The sequence below is a fragment of the Lampris incognitus genome, chromosome 19 (assembly GCF_029633865.1).
Source record: "Lampris incognitus isolate fLamInc1 chromosome 19, fLamInc1.hap2, whole genome shotgun sequence".
NCBI lineage: Eukaryota > Metazoa > Chordata > Actinopteri > Lampriformes > Lampridae > Lampris > Lampris incognitus.
The window spans coordinates 9,859,910-9,883,092 of record NC_079229.1 but is presented as its reverse complement, the minus strand read 5'-3'; the positions used below and the strand labels follow the sequence as shown (position 1 = coordinate 9,883,092).

The 23,183-nt window shown below is 44.0% G+C and overlaps 1 protein-coding gene across 1 annotated transcript in view; it reads left to right on the top strand.

Annotated features, from left to right (window-relative positions):
• The window catches only part of LOC130130154 (sodium/hydrogen exchanger 9-like), a 162,885-nt gene that overhangs the window by 21,874 nt on the left and 117,828 nt on the right, over positions 1-23,183 (top strand). The gene's annotated exons all lie outside the window — the stretch shown is intronic.

Genomic DNA, 23,183 nt, shown 5'->3' with positions numbered 1-23,183 from the left:
GTATACGCCCTCCCAACACCTTGTAACCGCCTTTATGATACATTATGTAAATTTAAAACGGATTTATGCATTACAAATATGTCATCATTTGCCTGTTTATCTGTCAGATGTCATAATGCATCATAGCCAACTTGTTTTGCTGGAGTTTTGGAGCGATGCATAATGACACTTCAGTGCTATTTCACAGTCTTTAGCCATAGCCGTTAGTCATTGTAATACACATTATAGGAAAGTATGGGCATTATAGATGCAATAGAGACTTATAGGGCGTTATAGATGCTTATAGGGCATTATAGATGCTTATAGGGCGTTATAGATGAACGCTTCATAGAAAGTGTTACCCGGCTGTCCTCTTTGCTCTCTTGTACTATGATGGATGTGTGGAACTTGATAGTTAAGGTTACACAGAACCTGCCATGTATTGCAAAGTCAATGTCAGGATGTCCTCTCGGTAGCTTTAACTGTAGTGAATTCTGTGCCTCCTTTGCACAGCTTGATCCCTGTTATCCAAGAGCAGTGGAGACGGTTGTCATGAGCCATCCGGCGATTCTGCGACAGTGGCGATGTTAACGGCCTGAATTGGTGATGAATTATTTATTCCGATAAGTGGCTGATCTCGGCGCGTGTTGGAGAGGCGCCGTGGATCACACCATGGGTGCCATGCCGACAGACGGTCTTGTTTGCCGTCACGCTGTGCTCAAACCCCTGACAACCGCGGCGCGCTCTCTCATCACTTTGATTAGAATCACGCTGGGCGGTGTCGATGGTCCAAACGCCAAGACCCCCCACCCACCCCCCGGCTGACTCCATCTTCCCGATCCTAATGTAGAGTACCTGCTTTCTGATTTTGAGAGGCCATTAACCCCCCCACCCTCACCCTTCCGTCTCTCGCGGCTCTGTATTTGCATTCATGAGACCACAAGCAGCAAAATCACCCACACACGCAACCCATTCAGACCCATGCACAAACAAACACACACTCACACGCACACAATTACACACACACACACACACACACACACACACACACACACACTAGCATGCACAGAGAGCCTCAGAATAATTTAGTGCTGAGAAATAAGGCTTTATGCACGTCATAACCCCCGCGAGCCTGTGATGCCGGCGCTGTCACCGAAATAATGGAGACCTCTGAAGATGGATGGGAAGTCCTCACTGGCGTGAAAACCGGGCTTTCGTGTGGGGCTGAATTCAAATCACTTTTCTGTTTTTTTTTTTATTGCCGTTTTGTCCACACAGGTCTAAGGAAACGTGCTAAAGGTGAGGACTTGATAAACAAGCCGCTCATTTTAACTGAGGTGGCATCCATCTTGTGTCCAAGAGTCGCACGGTAGCATAGCGGATAGTGAACCCTAACAATCCTGCAGGAGCAACTATCACCACCTGCACCAGTAGTTATTATGGTACATGTAGCTCTCTTGATCTCATCTCGTCTCGTCTCATCTCATCTCATCTTCAGCTGCTTCTCCGGGGTAGGGTCGCGGTGGCAGCAAGCTAAGTAGGGCACTCCAGACGTCCCGCTCCCCAGCAACGCCCTCCAGCTCCTCCTGGGGAGATCCCAAGGCGTTCCCAGGTAAGATTGGACATGTAGTCCCTCCAGCGAGTTCTGGGTCTACCCCGGGGTCTCCTCCCAGTTGGATGTGCCCAGAAAACCTCCAAAGGAAGGCGCCCAGGAGGCATCCTGATCAGATACCCGAACCACCTCAACTGGCTCCTTTCGACACGAAGGAGCAGCGGCTCTACTCCAAGCTCCCTCCAGATGTCCGAGCTCCTCACCCTATCTCTAAGGCTGAGCCCAGACACCCTATGGAGGAAAGTCATCTCAGCCGGTTGTAGCCGTGATCTCACCCTTTCGGTCACTACCCAAAGCTTATGACCATAGGTGAGGGTTGGAATGAAGATTGACTGGTAAATTGAGAGCTTTGCCTTCCGGCTCAGCTCCCTCTTCACCACAACGGTCCAGTACAACGTCCTCTCTTAATCTGTTGTACTGTATGTTGGTGTCGCCTTTTGTATCTTTCCACAGAGTAGGAGCCATTTAAATGGCACACTGGCAATGCAACAATTGCCATAATGTGCTTTGTCTTATTCTCTTATTGCAGCAGAAATATACAAACTTCAACATGACAACAGAAACCAATGACCAGTGCTCAAAAAATACAAACCGATATGCAATGAGGAACTATGTCAAGAACAAGAGTCTCCACAGCATGTTTTTTTTTCTGCGTGGCCCTGTTTCTCGTCATTGTATGTATTGATTTTTAAATTGCTAGTGTTAGACAAGCCGCCATAGTCTCCATCACCCATCTCCGAGAGAGAGAGGCACAATGCCCAGGTCACATGGTGGAGCTATGCAGTATGCCCCACTTTAACAGCCAGCGACAGACGGTTGGTCAATGGAGGCCCTGCTTAACTTTTCAAAGGAAGGCTTTCTCTGCAGCTGCAGTTGTTCTTTACAACTTTGGGGTTTGCTTGGAAATCTCACGGCCTTGTGTGTACACTGTGCTATTGAGAAGTATCAGAATCCATAAAGGATTTGGGAGACTTTGTTATGAGGGGATGTGAGATTTGGTGTAAGTGATTGCAGCCTGGACGTCTACCACCAATACTTTTCCGCATTTGATATACTTTATTAAGCCCCGTGGGGGAATTCTTCTCCACATTTAACCCATCCTAGCTGTGTAGCTAGGAGCATTGGGCAGCCGCCGTGCAACGCCCGGGGGACCAACTCCAGTTCGTCTTGCCCTGCCTCAGTCAGGGGCACAGACAGCAGTATTAACCCTAACATGCATGTCTTTTTGATGGTGGGGGAAACCGGAGCATCCGGAGGTAACCCACACAGACACGAGAACATGCAAACTCCACACAGAGGACGACTTGGGATGACCCCCAAGGCTGGACAACCCCGGTGTTCGAACCCAGGACCTTCTAGCTGTGAGACAACAGCGCTAAACATGGGGTTGCCGTGCCACCCAACTCGTTTAACTTAATCATTTAACTTGTGACCAAACTTTGGTGAAGAACTTAATTGTCACTGCAGCCATCTTCACTACCCAGTTATTCCCTGCCAACTGGTAATCTCAGCGGTGTTGTGTCACTTTCAATATTTTGCTGGCTTAATTTGTTAAAAGTCATCAGGCTAATTCCATGCTAACTGACCCTGGGGCGGCAGTGAGTTTAACCTTTGCTGGACCTCCGCAGCATGGTAATACGTCTTAATTGGGCTTCCGTTCGACCCCTTCAGCTGTATTATTGTCTGAAATTATTGTCTACTCCCACCACCTTGCAGGGTTACTGTGGAAACTGATGAATACTTGACAGCTGTGAGACGGGGTTGCCATGACAACACAGCCATCCCAATCTACAGCTGGTGTCTCTCTCTGTCTCTGTCTGTGGTGCGAGAGGGCGTCATGTCATGCTGTCATCAGGCAGGCATTATGGTAGATGGAACAATCCGGTGTTAGGGGAAAATCCTGACTCCAGGGCGACCTCCCTCTCTCTCCAGATTTTCTCCCTGAGCAGGAAAGGGCTTTATACCTGTCAAGGAACAAAGAGCCAGATCTGTCAGAACAAGCCCTACGCCTGCAGTCTTGCCATTGCTTCTTACCCCCCCAACCCATACTTGGTTATGTTGACCCCTGACTTTATTTCTTTTCTTCATTTTGGTGTTACTAGAACAATAATTAAAACAGCTGTCCCCGGAGTGTTTTGCACAGTGGACTAGTTTAATATTGACAATATTCTTGTGGACTGGCTGGGGGGGTAATCATGACTCGAATATAGGTTAGATTTATGGGTCAATAGCACCATAACATTTAAGTAATGCTTGAATATTAAACACATTGCATATTTTCCTCCCATGAACATTTTAAACATTGCAACTCACCCATCACTGAATCAGTGGGAGCCCCGGGCTTGATTCCCTGCAACAAGACGGTCATGACATGTGAGTCATCGGTCGCAATAAAGCCATATTTTAGGAACTGCTCGTTGTATTTCCTTTTGAATGAAGGTTTGTTTTTGTTTTTGTTTTTTTTGCAGTCTCGACCTGTGCTATCTCTGCATTATCATCATCGTTAGACCTTTTATCCTCCCGACCTCGTCCAAAGGAACTCTCAAGTGACATTTGTTTTTTACTCATGGTAGCTAGCTAGCTAGCTAGTTAGTTAGCTAGTAGCAACATGCACATCGAGTAAGTAAGTGGGTGATGACCGACTGATAACCTGACATGCGTTGCATTATTCAAGTTCAACATCAGCATCCTCGTTTATTTGTATGGCCCAGTATCACAACTTTGCCTCAAGGGGCTTTACAGCAACACAACATCCTTTTGTTAGACCCTCGCATTGGATAAGGAACAACTCCCTAAAAAAAAAAACCTTTAACAGGGAGAAAAAAAAACAGGAAGAAACCTCACGGAGAGCAACGGAGGAGGGCTCTCTCCCCCAAGACGGACAACGTGCAATGGATGTTGTGTTTACACAATTTACAGAACACAGCATTGAAAGAGGATAACAGAATTATATGGAATTACCAGGACCTACTAGAAGGAGGACAGTCATACTCAACGCCGAGTGGCCGCCGATGACAGGACATGAGAGGGGTCAGCGATAATGTTCCCGGCCTGTTTAACTATAGTCTTCTCAAAGAGCATTTGGAGGCAGGGATGCTCCCTCACCCCATCACTTCCATTGCCGTGTGAACCAGTCTGTTTATTTGTGATTTTAACTTTACTGATATGCTACCAGACCAAGCGGATGTTCCGTAATGTAATATACTCTGGTCTTGGTGCATGCTCAATAATCCAGGGGAGAAAATCAAAGAAGGTTGAATCAGTTCATCGGGACACGACGTTTATTGAGAGAAATGTTTCATCCGTCATCTCATGCCCCTTTTCCACTACATGGTTTCCGGCTCAACTCGACTCGACTCGCTTCTGTATCATTTTCCATTACCATAACAGTGTAGCTGGTCGTCATTTATTTTATTTTTTTTTGGATTTCAAATGTACTTTTAAGATAACTCCGCTTCGACCGCTTCGGTATTTTAAAATGCTGGGTGATGACACGGTGACCAATCAGAGGTCTGCATTGATTTTGGTACCCGCTCTAGCCTTTTTGGAACCTCGACAAAGGGGGTACCAGAAAAGTGGAAGCAGCTACCAAAATGCCGGTACTTCCCAGTAACGGAAAATGAAAAAAGGGCGAGTCGAGTCGAGTTGAGCCGGTACCATGGAGTGGAAAAGGGGCGTAAGTGACCTCTTCAGACTAAACTGACTGCAGGTATCCCCACCCTTATACACAACACAGCTGTGTAACAACCGAAACCAACGACCAGTTTCCTTTGCAAATATGGGTGTGACCATTAACTAGAGTTGGAATGGCCATGTGTACTATTCACAGAGGATTTGGGAATGTTTGCAATCACAGCATAGTGAGATGGTGACACATGTACTCTTAGCCCCCCCCCCCCTACCGGTTCAGGGATGATCATTCCCCTTTTCTGCATCTGAGGTTGAATCTGAGAAGAAGTGACTGGCGACTCCACATGTATCGGAGGAGGCATGTGGTAGTCTGCAGCCCTCCCCGGCTCTGCAGAGGGGGTGGAGTAGCGACCGGGACGGCTCGGAAGAGTGGGATAATTGGCAAAGTACAATTGGGGAGAAAAAGTAGTATCCTTTAGTGTATTAGAAATATAATCTATGTATACTAAAGTTAGTACAAGTATACTTTTACTTTTTGTGCTTCATTTAAAATATTCTTAAAATGTACTTTTAAAAAGTGTATACTCGAGTAGTACTGAAGTTGTACTCAAGGAGTAGTTGAGTACACTTTAGTATACTTGAAGGTGACGAAAAAGGTGCAAAGAACATGAAAGTGTACTTAGTACATTCTTTAAAAAGTATAACTTAAGTATAATATTTTTTCAATGGGGGGAGGATAAAAAAAAGGAGCGATGGCACCTGATGATGTATGGGTTAACAGACCTCTTTCCGGCCTTACTGAGGAGGATGTGTGGCTGACGGGTGTTACAGGCAGAGCTGAAGTCTACAAACAGCAGTCTGACAAAGGCCTCGAGGTTTTCAAGGTGTTGCAAAACAAACTGTATTATGGTTAGTATTACGTCATCAGAGCCACGACTGTCTAACTGACTAGAATCTAGCTGTCCATTTATGTTTGACCTCAGCTTCCACACCGCCAGCTTTTGCAGACGCTCCGCTACTGTCGTCTTTTTGTGCATCTGCCTGTCTATTTTCATGTGTTTTTCTCCTGTGTATCACTCTCTCTCTCTCTCTCTCTCTCTCTCTCACTCTTATCTGTCTCTCGCTCTCGCTCATCTCACTCTTATCTGTCTCTCGCTCTCGCTCATCTCATTCTTATCTGTCTCTCTCTCGCTCATCTCACTCTTATCTGTCTCTCGCTCTCGCTCATCTCACTCTTATCTCTCTCTCTCTCACTCATCTCACTCTTATCTGTCTCTCGCTCTCGCTCATCTCACTCTTATGTCTCTCGCTCTCGCTCATCTCATTCTTATCTGTCTCACTCTCGCTCATCTCACTCTTATCTGTCTCTCGCTCTCGCTCATCTCATCTCTCTCTCTCTCATCTCTCTCTCTCTCTCGTCTCTCTCTCTCATCTCTCTCGTCTCTCTCTCTCTCTCTCTCTCTCTCTCTCTCTCTCACCTTCTCTCTCTTTGGCTTTGTAACATTTCAACATTTTGCTGATTTCTGTTCTATGCTAATTTTGGTTTTCTTGTTTGAAACCTGGCCAAGACTTCCTCCGAACGCTCTGCCGTGTGAGACAGATTTCTTGCATCGCTGCTATTTTTTCCTCATTTTCGTTCTTTTTTTCTTTTTTTCTTTTTTTTTATTCAGCGACTCTTCTAAAAGAATATTTCATTTATTTATTTTATTTTATTGCTGAAGAGAAGCCCCCCCCCCCCGCAATCTTTGAACAATTATTTCCCTCAGACTTTCTCAGTACAGATGCTGTGGAGTTGGAGAGCGGAGAGTTAATTTGGGGGGGGGGGGTGAGATGCTTTTACAACTTATTTCTGCCGGCCTTTTAAGAAACATTAAAACGAGACGGGGCAAAGCCGGGTTTGAAAGCCCGGGTTGGGAACGTTTTAACTGACTCCGGTGACTCCCACGCGGGTCTCTTCTCGGTTAATGAACAGGCCCGTAGCGAAACGCAAAGACAACAATGCCGCAGCTGATATGTTGTATAGTTCATACTCTGACAGGACTGTCACTAAATCATCACTGTCAATGCTCACCTTGTCAGTCAGTGTCAGCACTTAGCTGCCTGTCTCTGCTGAGGAAGAGGAAGTGTGTGTGTGTGTGTGTGTGTGTGTGTGTGTGTGTGTGTGTGTGTGTGTGTGCAGCATCTTCTGCCCGCTGTTACTCCCGATGAACCCTCTGTGGAGCTCACCACACTGCTCTTCTCGGTGGTTGGTGGTGTGCTGGGCGACTCAGTTGCAGTAAATGAGTCAAGACTTGTTTCCCTGTGCTCATCTCTGCACCGCAGCCACAGATTTGCCTGCAGACGAGCCGTGCACATGCACATTTCTGACTCAAGTGGCGAGGTCAGACTTCGAGCTCCTTTCTGTGTTACATAAAGCCTAGGAAAGTAACCGTCAGTGTTTTTTTTTCTTTTTTCATTATAGCAATATAACTCATATTGATCTTTCAACTCAAACTGCTGAGGGTTAATGGGAGAACAGAGATGAAACTGAGAATGAGGAGGGAATCACAGCTTACAGCAGCATCTAGTACAAAAAACTCATATATATTTACAATAAAACTTATTCAAAATAAAAGTATAATCATGCACACACACACACACTTTTCCTGTGCATACTCACAGTAAATTCTTTTTCATTACTTTAATTCAAGTTGTTTAATTTATCAAATGCACAGCAATACAGCGTGGCCGGCAGGCGGGCAATGAAATGCTTAGGCATCAGTTCAGCCTCAAAAAAGCAAAGAACAAGACATAACAGATTAATTTAAAACCTAAAAATATGAAATTATAAAGTTACAGTATTTATGTTCCAGCATGAGAAATAAACTAAACTAAAAATAAACTAAAGCTAAAACCAAGTTTTTTGTTTTTGTTTTTTAAACTTGTACAGCAAAGCACTTGTTGCTTTGTTTGGATATATATGTGTTCTTAGTTTGAATATATGTGTTATTAGTTTGTATATATGTGTTCTTAGTTTGGATATATGTGTTTAGTTTGGATATGTTTAGTTTGGATATATGTGTTCTTAGTTTGGATATATGTGTTCTTAGTTTGGATATATGTGTTTAGTTTGGATATATGTGTTCTTAGTTTGGATATATGTGTTCTTAGTTTGGATATATGTGTTTTTAGTTTGAATATATGTGTTATTAGTTTGTATATATGTGTTCTTAGTTTGGATATATGTGTTTAGTTTGGATATGTGTTTAGTTTGGATATATGTGTTCTTAGTTTGGATATATGTGTTCTTAGATTGGATATATGTGTTCTTAGTTTGGATATATGTGTTTAGTTTGGATACGTGTTTAGTTTGGATATATGTGTTTAGTTTGGATATATGTGTTCTTAGTGTGGATATATGTGTTCTTAGTGTGGATATGTGTGTTCTTAGTGTGAATATGTGTTCTTAGTTTGGATATATGTGTTCTTTGTTTGGATATATGTGTTTAGTTTGGATATACTACATGTTCTTAGTTTGGATATATGTGTTCTTAGTTTGGATATATGTGTTTAGTTTGGATATACTACATGTTCTTAGTTTGGATATATGTGTTCTTAGTTTGGATATATGTGTTTAGTTTGGATATACTACATGTTCTTAGTTTGGATGTATGTGTTCTTTGTTTGGATATATGTGTTCTTAGTGTGGATATATCTGTTCTTAGTTTTGATATATGCATTTAGTTTGGAAATATGTGTTCTTAGTTCGGATATATGTGTTTAGTTTTGAAATCTGTCTTCTAGTTTGGATATATGTGTTCTTAGTGTGGCTATATTTGTTCTTATTTGGATATATGGATTCTAGTTTGGATATATGTGTGTAGTTTGGATATACGTGTTCTTAGTGTGGCTATATGTGTTCTTAGTTTGGATATATGTGTTCTAGTTTGGATATATTGATTCTAGTTTGGATATATGTGTTCTTAGTTTGGATATACTACATGTTCTTAGTTTGGATATATGTGTTCTTTGTTTGGATGTATGTGTTCTTAGTTTGGATATATGTGTTTAGTTTGGATATACCACATGTTCTTAGTTTGGATGTATGTGTTCTTTGTTTGGATATATGTGTTCTTAGTGTGGATATATGTGTTCTTAGTTTCGATATATGCATTTAGTTTGGAAATATGTGTTCTTAGTTCGGATATATGTGTTTAGTTTTGAAATCTGTCTTCTAGTTTGGATATATGTGTTCTTAGTGTGGCTATATTTGTTCTTATTTGGATATATGGATTCTAGTTTGGATATATGTGTTCTTAGTGTGGCTATATGTGTTCTTAGTTTGGATATATGTGTTCTAGTTTGGATATATTGATTCTAGTTTGGATATATGTGTTGTAGTTTTTGTATGTGTGTTTTTGTCTTTGTGTTGCACTACTGTGGGCTGGAGGAAACGATATTTCGTTTCATTTCATGTATACAAATACATGAAGTGAAATGACAAATAAAGTGTTCCTGATTCCTGACATGGCAATGCTTTTTTATGTAGGAAATTGGCTATATGATATAAGTACAGTTTTCTCATTTGAGTAACATGCACACAACATTTGTGAAGGTGTCAGTTTACATTTCGATTACACTCGTAATCTGTGCGGTGGCTTTTCACTACCGATGAGAAAATCAAAGTGCAGTGCCCAGCTGTCCCACTCATTATGTTTGTCTTTTAAATTGATTATGCTAATTGGATCATTCTCTCCGCTGCTTTGCAGGATGTTAACATGTTCCCTCAGACAACATGCACGTCACATGTTAGAGGAGCCACGTTTCCGCTCTCATTTTCTTCTCCCGTCTGTGTTTCGTAGCTCTGTTGTGCTGCAGCTTCGCACAAATCCTACAGCGGTGTTGCCCAACTCGCCCCTCATGATACTCACCGCACCATATTAAAGAAAGAAGAAAAGATCAATATCTATTTTTAGGGCCTTGAATCTTCACGTACACCAGGCCTCCGCGGTGATGTAACCCACGCGGCGGACAGGGTCACTGAAAGCTTTCTGTTCCTTTTGCTGAGTGTACCGTATGTGTGTGTTTGTGTGTGTGTCTGTGTGTGTGTGCCATACAGGCAGTGGTAAATACGAATACACACAAACACCATAATGTGTATCCTATCGACAGCAGCTCCACCCATCATCTGTCTTTACCTCCGTTTCCGGTAAATGTTGTCGTGCCAGGGGCACCTGTGTGCGAGCGAGGAGCACACAGGGTGGATGGCCAAAGAGAAATTCAGCTTTGTTGCTGCCGAGCCCTGGGAGAAGGAGTCGGTATTATTTATTTAAAGCGCGGGGCTCGCAGCCCTCGGTTGGCTCCGCATTAGACTTTAATTGGCTCCTTTTGGATGTTTTAATCAGCTGCAGCATCTTAGCTGTAATCTCCCCTTTACCCTCCAGCACCCTCTGAAGACTGCCAGCATCCTAGCTGAGCTCTCGCTCTGCAGTCAGCACTGCATCCTCACGCGCACACACACACACACACACACACACACACACACACACACACACACTTGACATGAACTGGATAAAAATACCTGCAGCACTCTATCTGTAACTGAAAACAGCCATGCCTTGGAGTACATACTGATAAACATGAAAACTTACATACATTATTTATATATATCTATATCTATATATCTATCTATATCTCTATATCTATATCTATATATATATATCTATATATATATGGCCATTGTAACTGTAGTTAATTGTCACGCCCATATTTGCATATCAAACTGGTGGTTGGTTGCGGTGGTGGTGCCGCTGTACTGTTTGTCAGGGTGGGGGTCCCTGCAGTCAGTTGAGACTGAAGAGGTCACTTAGGTGAGGGATGAAACGTTTCTCTCAATAACTGATGAACTGATTAAACCTTCTGTGGGAACCAGAAAATAAGGTGGCAGTGCCACGCTGTGACGTTCCTACTGAAGTGTTATGACTCAGAATCAGACAGACGAGATCGATGGCACACAGTAAGAAAAGCAAACGCAAGCTGGCGAGAAACGGGAAACTTCCAACCGCTGGTCCACTTTAGCGTGTCGTGATCTGTTAAAACTGTGAAGCAGCGTTGTACTGAACTGAATAAAGCTGGTGACTGTTAACTGGTGACGTCACGGCTATTATACCGGATAACCACTTGTTAAATGAACGAATAAATTCAATTAACGTTCCTGTACATTATGTGAGTATTGCTGTAGCAGACAGAGATAAGATGGAGAAGAGCTTATCTGGAACTTTCCCTGCTTGATTAGAGGCAAAATTGGTTAAATGCAGACATCCTGCTTCCTCTGGGCTTCGGTTTATTTGTATGAGTTTCGCTGGTGTTCAGCTCCTGGTTTTGGTTCTGTTCCTTGGGGCAGAACTTCATGCAGAATCAGGGATGAAGTGAGTATCAGTTTAAAACCATTTCCAATCTCTCTCTCGGTTTCTGTCTCGATACCTTTTACCGGACGCTTGGTTCCACCTCTTCTTCTTGAACAAGAGAGCTCCCAGAGCTTCAGACTGAGCATCTTTTGCTGTCGTCTCCTCGGCTTGGCATTACCACGAGGAGCGAGCGCCAACAGGCAAAACACAAGTGGAGGAGAGGCGGCCCACAAGCTCTATATGACGTTTTGAAATGTGTCTTGGCCAAATATTATTATACCAGACATATGTTGTAGAAAAATACTTCCTTTAAATATTGCAATGACTTGGTACCCCTGCCAGCTCTAGTTTTTGAATGTTTTTCTGCACCATTGCACCTTGTCGCCTCCTATTTCACCTGTATAAGTCAATCCTTGTGTATATATCTGAAGATTGTTGTGTTGTAGTCATGGCCGGATTAACCCACCAGGGGGCCCCGGGGCACGTACGTCCATTGGGCCCCGCATCAACAGAGACTTTGTAGCTTGGGGCCCTGCATCAGTAGAGACTGTAGCTCTGGGCCCCCACATCAATAGACACTTAGTCCATGGGCTAGAGCCCAAAATTTCCTATTTCGGTACACTCAAGGTGGCAAAACTTACTTATAATTTTTGAAAGGATCCAAGTCTGTAGATGATATTTTGGTATGATAACCATTCCTGAGTGGCAGCTGTATCACAGTTATCAGCTCATGAAGTTAACCACCCCCTAAAGTAAATTGCATTTTAGATGCTGGTGCATATCCTGGTTTAGCCTCATGGTCAGGACATTTTTCAATGTTCTATAATATTGTCTTTGGTATCATTTTAAAGGGGACCTTCTTAGCTTTCATTCAAGCCCTGTTGTGGATATTTCTCACAAATATAGAGGTCACTTGAGCTCTTCAACCCGTCAATAACACACATCTTTCTGCAATGTTCGCCTAAACTATATACTTTCTTTTAGCCCTGTGGCATCTAGGAATATCAGGGACACAAAACACAAAAACTGGAATACTCACAGGACTGTAAAGATTCAGAAAATGTATAATATACCCATACTATTTCATTGTGTGAGGTGATTGTGAACCTTAAATTAGAAGGGCATTATTACTAAGAAACTAACTAGACCAAAGCCAGTTAGTCCATGGGTCAGACCAGATATCGATATCACCCAAGGTGACACAACTTCACTGGTGCCATTTTATTTGGTACACTAACAGAAGTAAAATAATACATGATAACCTTTCCAAATGAGCAGCTATTTCATTTTTCTTTCAGGAAACCTGTTTCTGTGCCTCTCACGATTGTGTATTTGCCCAGATTTTTACAAATATAGCATTTCAACACCCCTTGTACTGATTAGCCTAGCTTAAACTCTGGGACAGTTCTTAGTTGGCCAACAACCAAGGATAACCAGTACTGTGTACTTCCATTCATTGTGCTAAGCTAGGCTAACGTGCAGCCAGATAGCTTTCTACTAAACACATATAGAGGAAACTGGTATCTATCTTCTTGTCTCACTCTGGAGAAGATTGTAAGCTAATTTCCCATAATGTTAGCATGTTCTTTTAATGTATATGTTAATATGATTAGTTAAAGTGGCTACGAGGAACTTTCATCTTGTGTTGATTTTAGCGTCCTCATGTGGACAAAATACAGCTGTTGCATAGCAACTAGGTAATGTATCTATTTGTGGCTATGTAAGATAAATAATGGTAATATGACGCTGGTGAAGCAAAGTAAACTTTGTTTTAGTAGTGTTCATACACCTAAGTTACATGTATTTGTTTGTATGTGGCAGGTGAAAACTGACTGAATATGGCCACCGGTGAACAAGCAAGTTTTTACCCGATACCAAAGCGCCCACGGGTGGAGTGCATTATCCACTGTTCTGATGATACAGATAAGCTGGTTTCACTACAAAGTGTCGACTCATGGAGAACTCTGCTCAGGGCAGCTCAGATACGAAATCATGCACCAGTTTTGAAACTGGCAAAAGACATTCCTGAGGGACAGATTCCAGCAATCTACTACCACAGAAAGTGTCGCAGTATCTTCACTATGAAGCAAATTCTTGATGGCCTCCTTGCAAAAGAAAAGAAAAGTTGTGTCTCTGCTGAAGAGAAACAATCTAAGAGAGTAGCTCGACATGCTCCAAGTACATCTAGGACTTATGATGCAGAGTGCATATTTTGTCAGAAAAACAGCAAATATTCCAAGAGACAGAATACGAGAGAAGTACTGGTGCAGTGTCGAGAACTGCGAGCTGATGCAAAGATCAGGAGTGCAGCCACAAAGAAAAGGGACAGCAGAATCCTTGCCATTGTGAGTAGAGACCTTGTAGCAGCTGAAGGGCACTACCACAGGTCATGCTATAGACTTTACACCAAAGAAGAGGTTTCCAAAGGAGAGGTTGCCAGCAATGAAGATGATGATGCTGCAGCCCAGTATGAAGCTGCTGTGAATAAGGCATACAACGAGCTGTTCCTCTTCATCAGGATGGAGCTTTTTGGCAATCCTCAAGTGATGACAATGACTGATCTCTCTTCTAGACTGGTAGCTTCAATGAACTCCCAAGGCATTGCCCAAGTCAAGGAATCAACCAAGAAGCACATAAGGCGAAACCTGGAGAGTGAGTTTGCTGGAGCCTTGCAGATATTCCCTGATGAGAAAGGAAAATTCCTCCTCTATCCCGATAACTTGTCCATGAGGGAACTTGCCAAAGAAAATCAGTCTCTCAAAAGGGAGCTGCAGACCCTGAAAAGTGTCAGTGCACAAGATGTTATAGCCAAAGCAGCCATCAAATTGAGAGCAGACATTAAAAGTCAAGATGTTCCTCAAACCTGGCCACCTGAAGTCAAACCAGAAGCAGAATGTCCTACCATTCCAGAGTCGCTCATTATCTTCCTGTACTCTCTACTCACAGGCTCAAATGATCCTGATCATGCATCCCAGAGAGTGCAGTGCCTTCTGCAGTCATTTGGCCATGACATAGTATATGCAGTGACATGTGGAAATACCAAGCCTTCCAAGCACATTGTTCTGCCATTCAGTGTCAAAACGTTGACAGGAAATGTAGAGTTGATAAACATCCTCAACCGACTTGGTCACAGTGTGTCCTATTCACAGATGGAAGAGATCAACACTGCCCTGTGTCTCCAGAAACTCTCATCATCAGGGAGTGGCATTGCCCTTCCAGCTAACATCCATCCTGGCATATTCACAACTTTAGCCTGGGACAATATCGACCGTCTTGAAGAAACTGTCAGTGGTGAGGGAACATCTCACAGAGTCAATGGGATTGCTGTGCAAGCAAAGCCAGTCAACCCACTTCCTGTCCAACCCATGCCCACTGTTCCCAAAACAAAGAAGAGAAGCATTGATGGACCCCCACCAATGTTACCAACTTACAATGCTGGACAACGGGTAGGGCCACCACAAAGCAAAAAGTCAGATGCCGATACTGCAGCCAATACTAAGCTTGCCAGAGAGAAAAACCTTCTTTGTGTCCTAGCACGCATGTCACAACAAGAAGAACAGTCAGTCAGCAGCTGGACAGGCTTCAACATCCTGACTCGAGGAGAGATGACGGTCATCCCCGACAATATAGGCTATCTGCCTACCATCAATGCTCCAGCGACACAAATGTCTACTGCCAACGAGGTGCTTAACCAGTCACTGAGCATCATGCAGTGCTTAGGCCTGAGGAAGATTGTCTGTGTCTTTGACCAAGCCCTGTATGCGAAGGCTGTCGAGATCATATGGAAACACCATGACAAGTTCCATGATATCATCGTTAGGCTTGGGGTATTCCACACCATCTGCACACTGCTGGCAATAATAGGAGAGCATTTCCAAGATGCTGGACTCAAAGACCTCTGCATTGAGTCTGGCATGATTGCAGAAGGCTCAATTGCTGGTGTTATGGATGGCCGCAAGTACAACAGGGCAGTGCGACTACACAAGCTCCTGTATGAGGCTCTCATGCGACTGACCTTGAATGGTTTCCTTTCCTGGTTGGAAGAAACTCACAGGAATGACATGGTTCACCTGAATGAGACACTGAAGACCATTGACAGCCTTGGGAAAGAAGTCTCACAACATGCTTTGAAGGAGGTCCTCGAGAACAGCTCTTGTACACGCATCATGGATCTATTTGAAGTCTACCGTGAGTTCCTTAGAGGTGGAAACGGCAGCCTCTCGAACTTCTGGATGTCCTATTTGGACATGGTTGAAATCTTGTTGGGGCTCATCCGAGCATCCAGAGAGGGAGACTGGATGCTACACTTGGCTAGCATTCGAGCAATAATCCCATGGTGCTTTGCTTATGACAGGATGAATTATGCACGCTACCTCCCCTACTACTACGCCCAGATGTCTGAGCTGCCCATCACACACCCAGATGTGTACACAGAATTCATGGAAGGAGGTTTCTCAGTCCAACTGGGCTCCACCAATCCCTTTGGCCGAATCCCTGTTGACCAAGCTATAGAAGACACGGTGAACAAAGACACCCAAACAGCTGGAGGGACAAAGGGATTCAGCTTGAAGCCAGGAGCTGTGACCAAATATTATCTCACAGCTGAGTATAGAAGCATGTACCTCAGACAGCTGAGAGACCTGACAGGTCAAGGCAGGTGCAAATGGTCTCATCCAGATCTACAGAGTCCAAGGATCAAGAGAGATGAAGCAGATGTCCAGTCTCTCATGGACCTTATGGAGAATAACTGAGAGGCTAACCAAACCAATCCTATGTCCCCTGATGAGATTGGTTTGGTTAGCCTCTCCACTGGCAACATGGCTCCACCTGATGTGACCATAGATCTCTTGAGAGCTCTTGAGAAAGGAGAAGAGGCCTACCAAGCATTCCAGCAAACAAGGTTAGATGCAGACCCACCACCTGTGAAATTCCACGACAAGATGACCAAGCAAAGTCTGAAAACATTCTCCAATGTCAGCACAAAACAAGCTCATGGAAAGAAAGCACAGGATGTGGTTCTGAAGGCAGATAGAAACCTTTTCAGTCACATGATCCTGGTGGCTGAAAGCAGGAAGGTGAATCTGAAGGATGTCCTTGCCTACCCATTGGGCCCACTACCATGGGCACTGGCAAATGCTGATGGGTCCTTACGAAAAACAAACAAGGCTGCACTTGCCAGAGAGCTTGAAAAGAATGTATCTCCTGCAGAAGACATCCCAATCCCATCTACTTCCATCATTGATGGGATGAGCCTGGTCCAAAAAATGAATGGCAACAACAAAACCTTTGCACAGGTGGCAGAGTCAGCCTTGACCCAGGTCCTCCATGAGGGAGCACAGAGTGGGAGGATTGATGTTGTTTTTGATGTCTATCACCAGACTTCGATCAAAGATGCTGAACGACTGAACCGGGGTGGAGACATCACTCTCCAGTACAAGAATCTTGCAGGGGGACACCACGTCCAGCAGTGGAGAAAATTTCTGTGCAGTTCCTCCAACAAGACCAGTCTCATCAAGTTTCTGGTGGAAGAGTGGAAACTCCCACGATACAGAGCTATGCTGCATGGCAAGGTGTTGTACATGACCTGTGAGGAAACCTGCTACAAGTTGACAGAAGATGGGTGTGAGGAAGCAGCAGAACTGCACTCCACACATGAAAAAGCTGACACCCGTCTGCTCCTGCATGCATTGCATGCAGCTAATGCGGGCTCAAAGTCAGTTATCATCACAGCTGAGGATACTGATGTCATGGTGCTTTGTCTTGGCGTCCAGAAGGACATCACCTGTCCCATCTACCAGAAGTGTGGGACTCAGAACCGCACACAGTTTGTCGACATCACCAAACTGGCAAGTTCACTTGGAGACAGCATCTGTGACAGCCTAATTGGCTTACATGCCTTCACCGGCTGCGACACTGTCAGTGCATTCGCTGGTCGAGGGAAGCTGAATGCCCTGAAGATAGTGAGAAAGCACACTTCCTGCCAAGAGACTTTTAGTCAACTGGGACAGACATGGAATGTGAGTGATGAGCTGTTCCAGAAAATTGAGCAGTTCACCTGTCGGATGTATGTTGCTAATAGCAGCACTGCTGAGGTGAACAAACTGCGTTACCAGCTCTTCTGCACCAAAAGGGGAGAGGTTGAGTCCAGCCAGCTGCCACCATGTAGAGACTGTCTCTTTATGCATGTTCAACGAGCCAACTATCAGGCAGCAATATGGAAGTGCTGTCTGCAGGCTAACCCTGTGGTGCCAAGCCCTACTGAGTATGGATGGACAGACGATGAAGGCAAGCTGGCCATTTACTGGATGCGCTCCCCACCTGCACCAGATGTGGTCTTGGAAATGCTAACATGCAAGTGTGTGCATTCATGCAAAATGCCAAGCTGCATGTGCCTGTCAAATGGACTTCCATGCACAGACATGTGCAGGTTACAGACCTGCAGTAACCAAAAACAGCAGGATGGTCCAGAACTGGACTTTGAACTTGGGGAGTCAGATGATGAGAGAAACGAGCCGTTTGATGAATGACAGTGTGATGATTCTGATGGTATTACTGTGGTAGTAGTCTATTGATGCACAGGATGTTGATTCTGGACTTGGTTACCCAGAGCTTGATAACAATAATGTAACCATATTCACATATACCCATTACCCTACCCATTACCATTACATATACCCACTAATGATATGGGATTACATGTATCATTGACTAAGTATATGTAAATGTCAATGTTGTTTAAAATATTAAAATAGTTCATTACCTCACTATGGTATTCCTTTTTATCATGTATTTTGATTGTGTATTTAAACAAATGTATAGAGACCAGTTTGTGACCTACCTGGCTTTGGTCTAGTTCTCATTTAAGGCTCACAATCACCTCACACAATGAAATAGTATGGGTATATTATACATTTCCTGAATCTTTACAGTCCTGTGAGTATCCCAGTTTTTGTGTTTTGTGTCCCTGATATTCCTAGATGCCACAGGGCTAAAAGAAAGTACATAGTTTAGGCGAACATTGCAGAAAGATGTGTGTTATTGACGGGCTGAAGAGCTCAAGTGACCTCTATATTTGTGAGAAATATCCACAACAGGGCTTGAATGAAAGCTAAGAAGGTCCCCTTTAAAATGATACCAAAGACAATATTATAGAACATTGAAAAATGTCCTGACCATGAGGCTAAACCAGGATATGCACCAGCGTCTAAAATGCAATTTAGTTTAGCGGGTGGTTAACTTCATGAGCTGATAACTGTGATACAGCTGCCACTCAGGAATGGTTATCATACCAAAATATCATCTACAGACATGGATCCTTTCAAAAATTACAAGTAAGTTTTGCCACCTTGAGTGTACCGAAATATCGTCTGGCCCATGGACTAACTAGCCTGGGCCCTGCATCATGATGCAAGGTTGGAACAAACGTCCCTTGTAGGGTATGACTGGGGATCCCTACTATACGTGAACACAAAACCCCTGACCTTTTGGGGCCCCTCGTGGTCCGGGGCCCCAGGGCACTCGCCTGGCATGCCCAGTCTGTAATCCAGCCTTGTTTATAGTGATGTTATACTATGTTATGTACACTGAGAGAGCCACAAAACTAGTCACATTCCATGTAGCGAACCCTACATGGCCAATAAACATGATTCTGATTCTGGGTTCTGGTGCTCTTTAATTAAAAAATAATAATAAGATTAAAAAAAATCCTTGTTAACAAGGTCATGGATTCAGGGTTGGACATTGCACCCCTTGATGGTGAATTATTTATCTCTGTCTGTCCCTCTACTCTGCCTTACTCTATCATCTGCTCCGCCCTCTGCACCTGCTGGAGGAGCTGCACACTAGTGCCATACCACCGTCCACATCACGAAGAGCGGTCTGCACATGCCCAGTGACCTGTCTGTTCATGTCTCAATGCCACGGCTTCTGCTCCGTCACGCTGTAAAACCTGCAATAGTCCAACTCCTCTTGGGATTATTTATTTGTTTGTTTGTTTATTTACTTGTTCCACCCTGTGATGGCCTGGCAGCCTGTCCAGGGTGTCTCCCCGCCTGCCGCCCAATGACTGCTGGGATAGGCTCCAGCATCCCCGCGACCCTGACAGCAGGATAAGCGGTTTGGATAATGGATGGATGGATTTATTTATTTATTCATTGCAAACCACCTGTTTCTGCAAACCCGCCGTTTCTCTCTGCGGTGCTTGAGAAGGTGGTTTTTGCACAATAGACCTTTTTCTCGAACATGGCCAGCGTACTTCCGCTTCGTCATAGCCAGGTAAAGATCATTTCTCCCCATTGTCCGCAATATTAAAAAGCCAAGTCTGTCTGTCGCCTTCATTCCTGTCCGTTGTGTTTCAGCATAGCATCTAACCACAATACAGGTTCTGTCACTGACAACACGTTTCTGTTGTCAGGCGACTGCGCGGCTAGAAAAATAGTGATTTGATCGAGGGTCACAAAATGCTAACAGCCCTGAAATTGCCATAACCTTGATTAGCCAGTTAGCATTTTGTGACCCTCGATCAAATCACCTTTTTATAGACATCCATGTCTGACAACAGAAACATGAAGATAGTATATCAATGACGACACCTGCATTGTGTTATACGCTACATTGAAACACAAAATAATTGATCACATGCAGAATTGAAAGTGACAAAAAGTTGGCTTTTTAAATTTGCGTGCAACGTGGACAACCATGCTTCCCTTCACGTTGGTGATGTGGAAGTACATTGGCCATGTTGTTGAAAAGGGCCTATTGTTGACTTTCCTGAATAGAAGCAACAATTTTTGACAATTTTAATTTAGTTTCAGGGCACTTGGCTATCTGCTACTCCGAAGGTGACTGATAAACTCCTCCGCACAGCAAATCCTCATCTTTGTCTTTGCTGCTGGGCGAATCTGTGCACTCCTGTTTCCCACGCAGGTCCTCGTTTCAGGTGCCTGTGGCGGTCCCAAGGTGGGAGATGGAATCGGGAATGTGGAATATCCTTATCCAATGCTTCATAACAAACAGTTCTCGTATATAAAAATAAGGCTTTACGATCCATTTTTACTCATTGGCCCTTCACATATTCCATTAATCATCTATTGCGTTTGTTTCATCTTTTAAACCATTTCCCTCACTTCTTAATGTTGATGTTGGTTTTCCACAGTTTGTCTTTAAGTTTGTTATGTTATGTGTTTTGGATCCTGAAGGGTTGTACGAATACAGTCCACGTAACTCTGCTGTAATGGGCCTGTCACTGTGTTCCAGCTCACTAGCATCATAATATAGCCAGTCTTCCACAGTGCGAGAGATTCCCAAAGCCATAATCTATCATTTACATCATAAATATTTCTTGATTTATGTATTTTCTATGAGGGGGTTGGCAGATAGGAAACTGAGCGATATCTGTCTTCACTTGAGCACCTGCTCTCCTTAATTTCTCCCATTTCTTTTCCCTCGCACTTCTCATTAGCACAATTATTCCATGACCATGGAAAACTGTCTGTCTGCCTGCCTGTCTGTCTGTCTGCCTTTCCTCTGGTAGCAGCGACTGCAGTATGAATACAGATTGATAATCTAGAAACCTAGAACTCACTTGTGCCTCTGTGAGCGTTGGTTGTAACGTGTGCTGTGGTGCAGTTAGAGCCTGCTGAAACACACCCATGTGGAAGCTGCCAGGCTAAAAAAAGAACCGACAGAGTGCACGTTGACGGAAAAAACCACGCAATGGGCAAAAATGGTGTTCATATGTTTCCTGTGCATTCACTCACTCACTCACTCAAACACACACACACACACACACACACACACACACACACATTCCTATCGCACTTATTAACCCTGGCATTGTTGCACAGACCCAGCTGCAGTTCCAAAATGGTTTATTAAAGCTGTTAGGCTGAGGTTCGTTTTTATGTTTTGCGAGGGCCATTTTTCAGTCGACTGACTAAAACTCTCTTGTGATATCTGTTTCGCTCGTTAAAAGGAAAACAAAAGCATTAACACTCTCTCTGTCCTTTCTCTAATGCAGACATTTAAATGGTCCGTCACTACATTGCATATCGTCTCCTCCTGGGGTTTAAATGGTCTTTGTCTTGTTTATGTTTTGATAGTCGTGTCTTCAACGTCATCATAAGTCCTCTAGTACTTTCACCACGCTGGACGTTTTCAATAAATTGTCACTATTTTGACGCCCTTGCCGTTGATTCCCCTTGCCTATTTCTACCAGTGGCTGACATAATTACATTAACACCACTGCTGTTGGGAGCAGAAGTAGAATACTGATTCTATAGACCACCGGAACACTTCCGGGTAACTTGACAACAGGACGCCAGGAGAGAGGGATAGAAAACCCAAGATGCCAAGCCGCACTGTATTAGATACGCAGCCTAGCCGTAGCTACGATGCCCAAAAGTTGCTGTGTGGTGGACTGTAATGTTAACAAGAAAAACAACCCAAATATTCGTTTTTTTTGTATTGCCTAAAAGGCAGAAGGAGAGAAAAACGATTGAAATGGCTCCAGGCGATCAGATGGAAAGACAAGGATGGACAACTTTGGGATCCTGACAGCAAACGTGTTTACATCTGCGGTCTGCACTTCATCACTGGTAATGTTAGCTAGTTTAACTAGCTAATAATAGGTTACGTCTATTCTACATTTTATAATCACCAAAATGTCAAGTTAGAATGCCAATAGATCAGTGGGTCCAGATGGGAAAACGAATTTAGTCAGTGTAATAGGCTAGCTACATTGAACGAGATGTAGCCGAGTTATCTAGGCTAACAGAAATCAATGTTTGCCTACCTGGAGACTCGTTGAGGTAATTGTAGATGTCGCCATAAGACACATCTGGCCATTGAGTGGGGTTATTAACCCATTCCCCTGTTCGATTGAAAGGACACTGGCCACCGATACTCCAAATTTTTCGCAAATATCGGTTCTTGTCCGCAGCAGCCAACGTAGCGACATAGCCATTTAAACCGTGTTCAAACTTGCCGGCTTCTATCCCCCTCTAGCGCCCCCCCCCCGCTCTAACGTTCGAACGCGGAAGTGCCGTGGTCTATTCAGTCTTTCAGTTTCCGCTTCATTCATTTATTCCGCTTCCGGGGTGGGAAGATGGCGGCGTGAATTCACGTTTGCGGCAGTCTCGCCCAGTACCGTCCATGCGGTGTTTTTGTCTGCGTCTAATGCCCGTTCTCCACTACAATGGTACCAGCTCAACTCAACTCCACTCCACTCGCACCTTTTTCCGTTTTCCATTACTGGAAAGCACCGGCATTTTGGTAACTGTTACCATTTTCCTGGTACCACCTTTGTCGAGAGTCCCCCAAAAAAAGCTGGAGCGTACCCATATCAACGACTGGTCAGAGAAACGCATTACTGCGTCATTTTGCGTCACTGCGTCATCAATGCGCGCATGGAATATCACCCGGCATGTTTAACGTCAAAGCGGAGTTATCGTAAAAGCACATTTTGAAAGTGTAAAAAAAAAAAAAAGTAGACCCGAAAATCCACGCCGGGGTCTATCGAGGTTGTTACGGTAATGGAAAACGACACAGAAGCGAGTCGGGTCGAGTCGAGTTGAGCC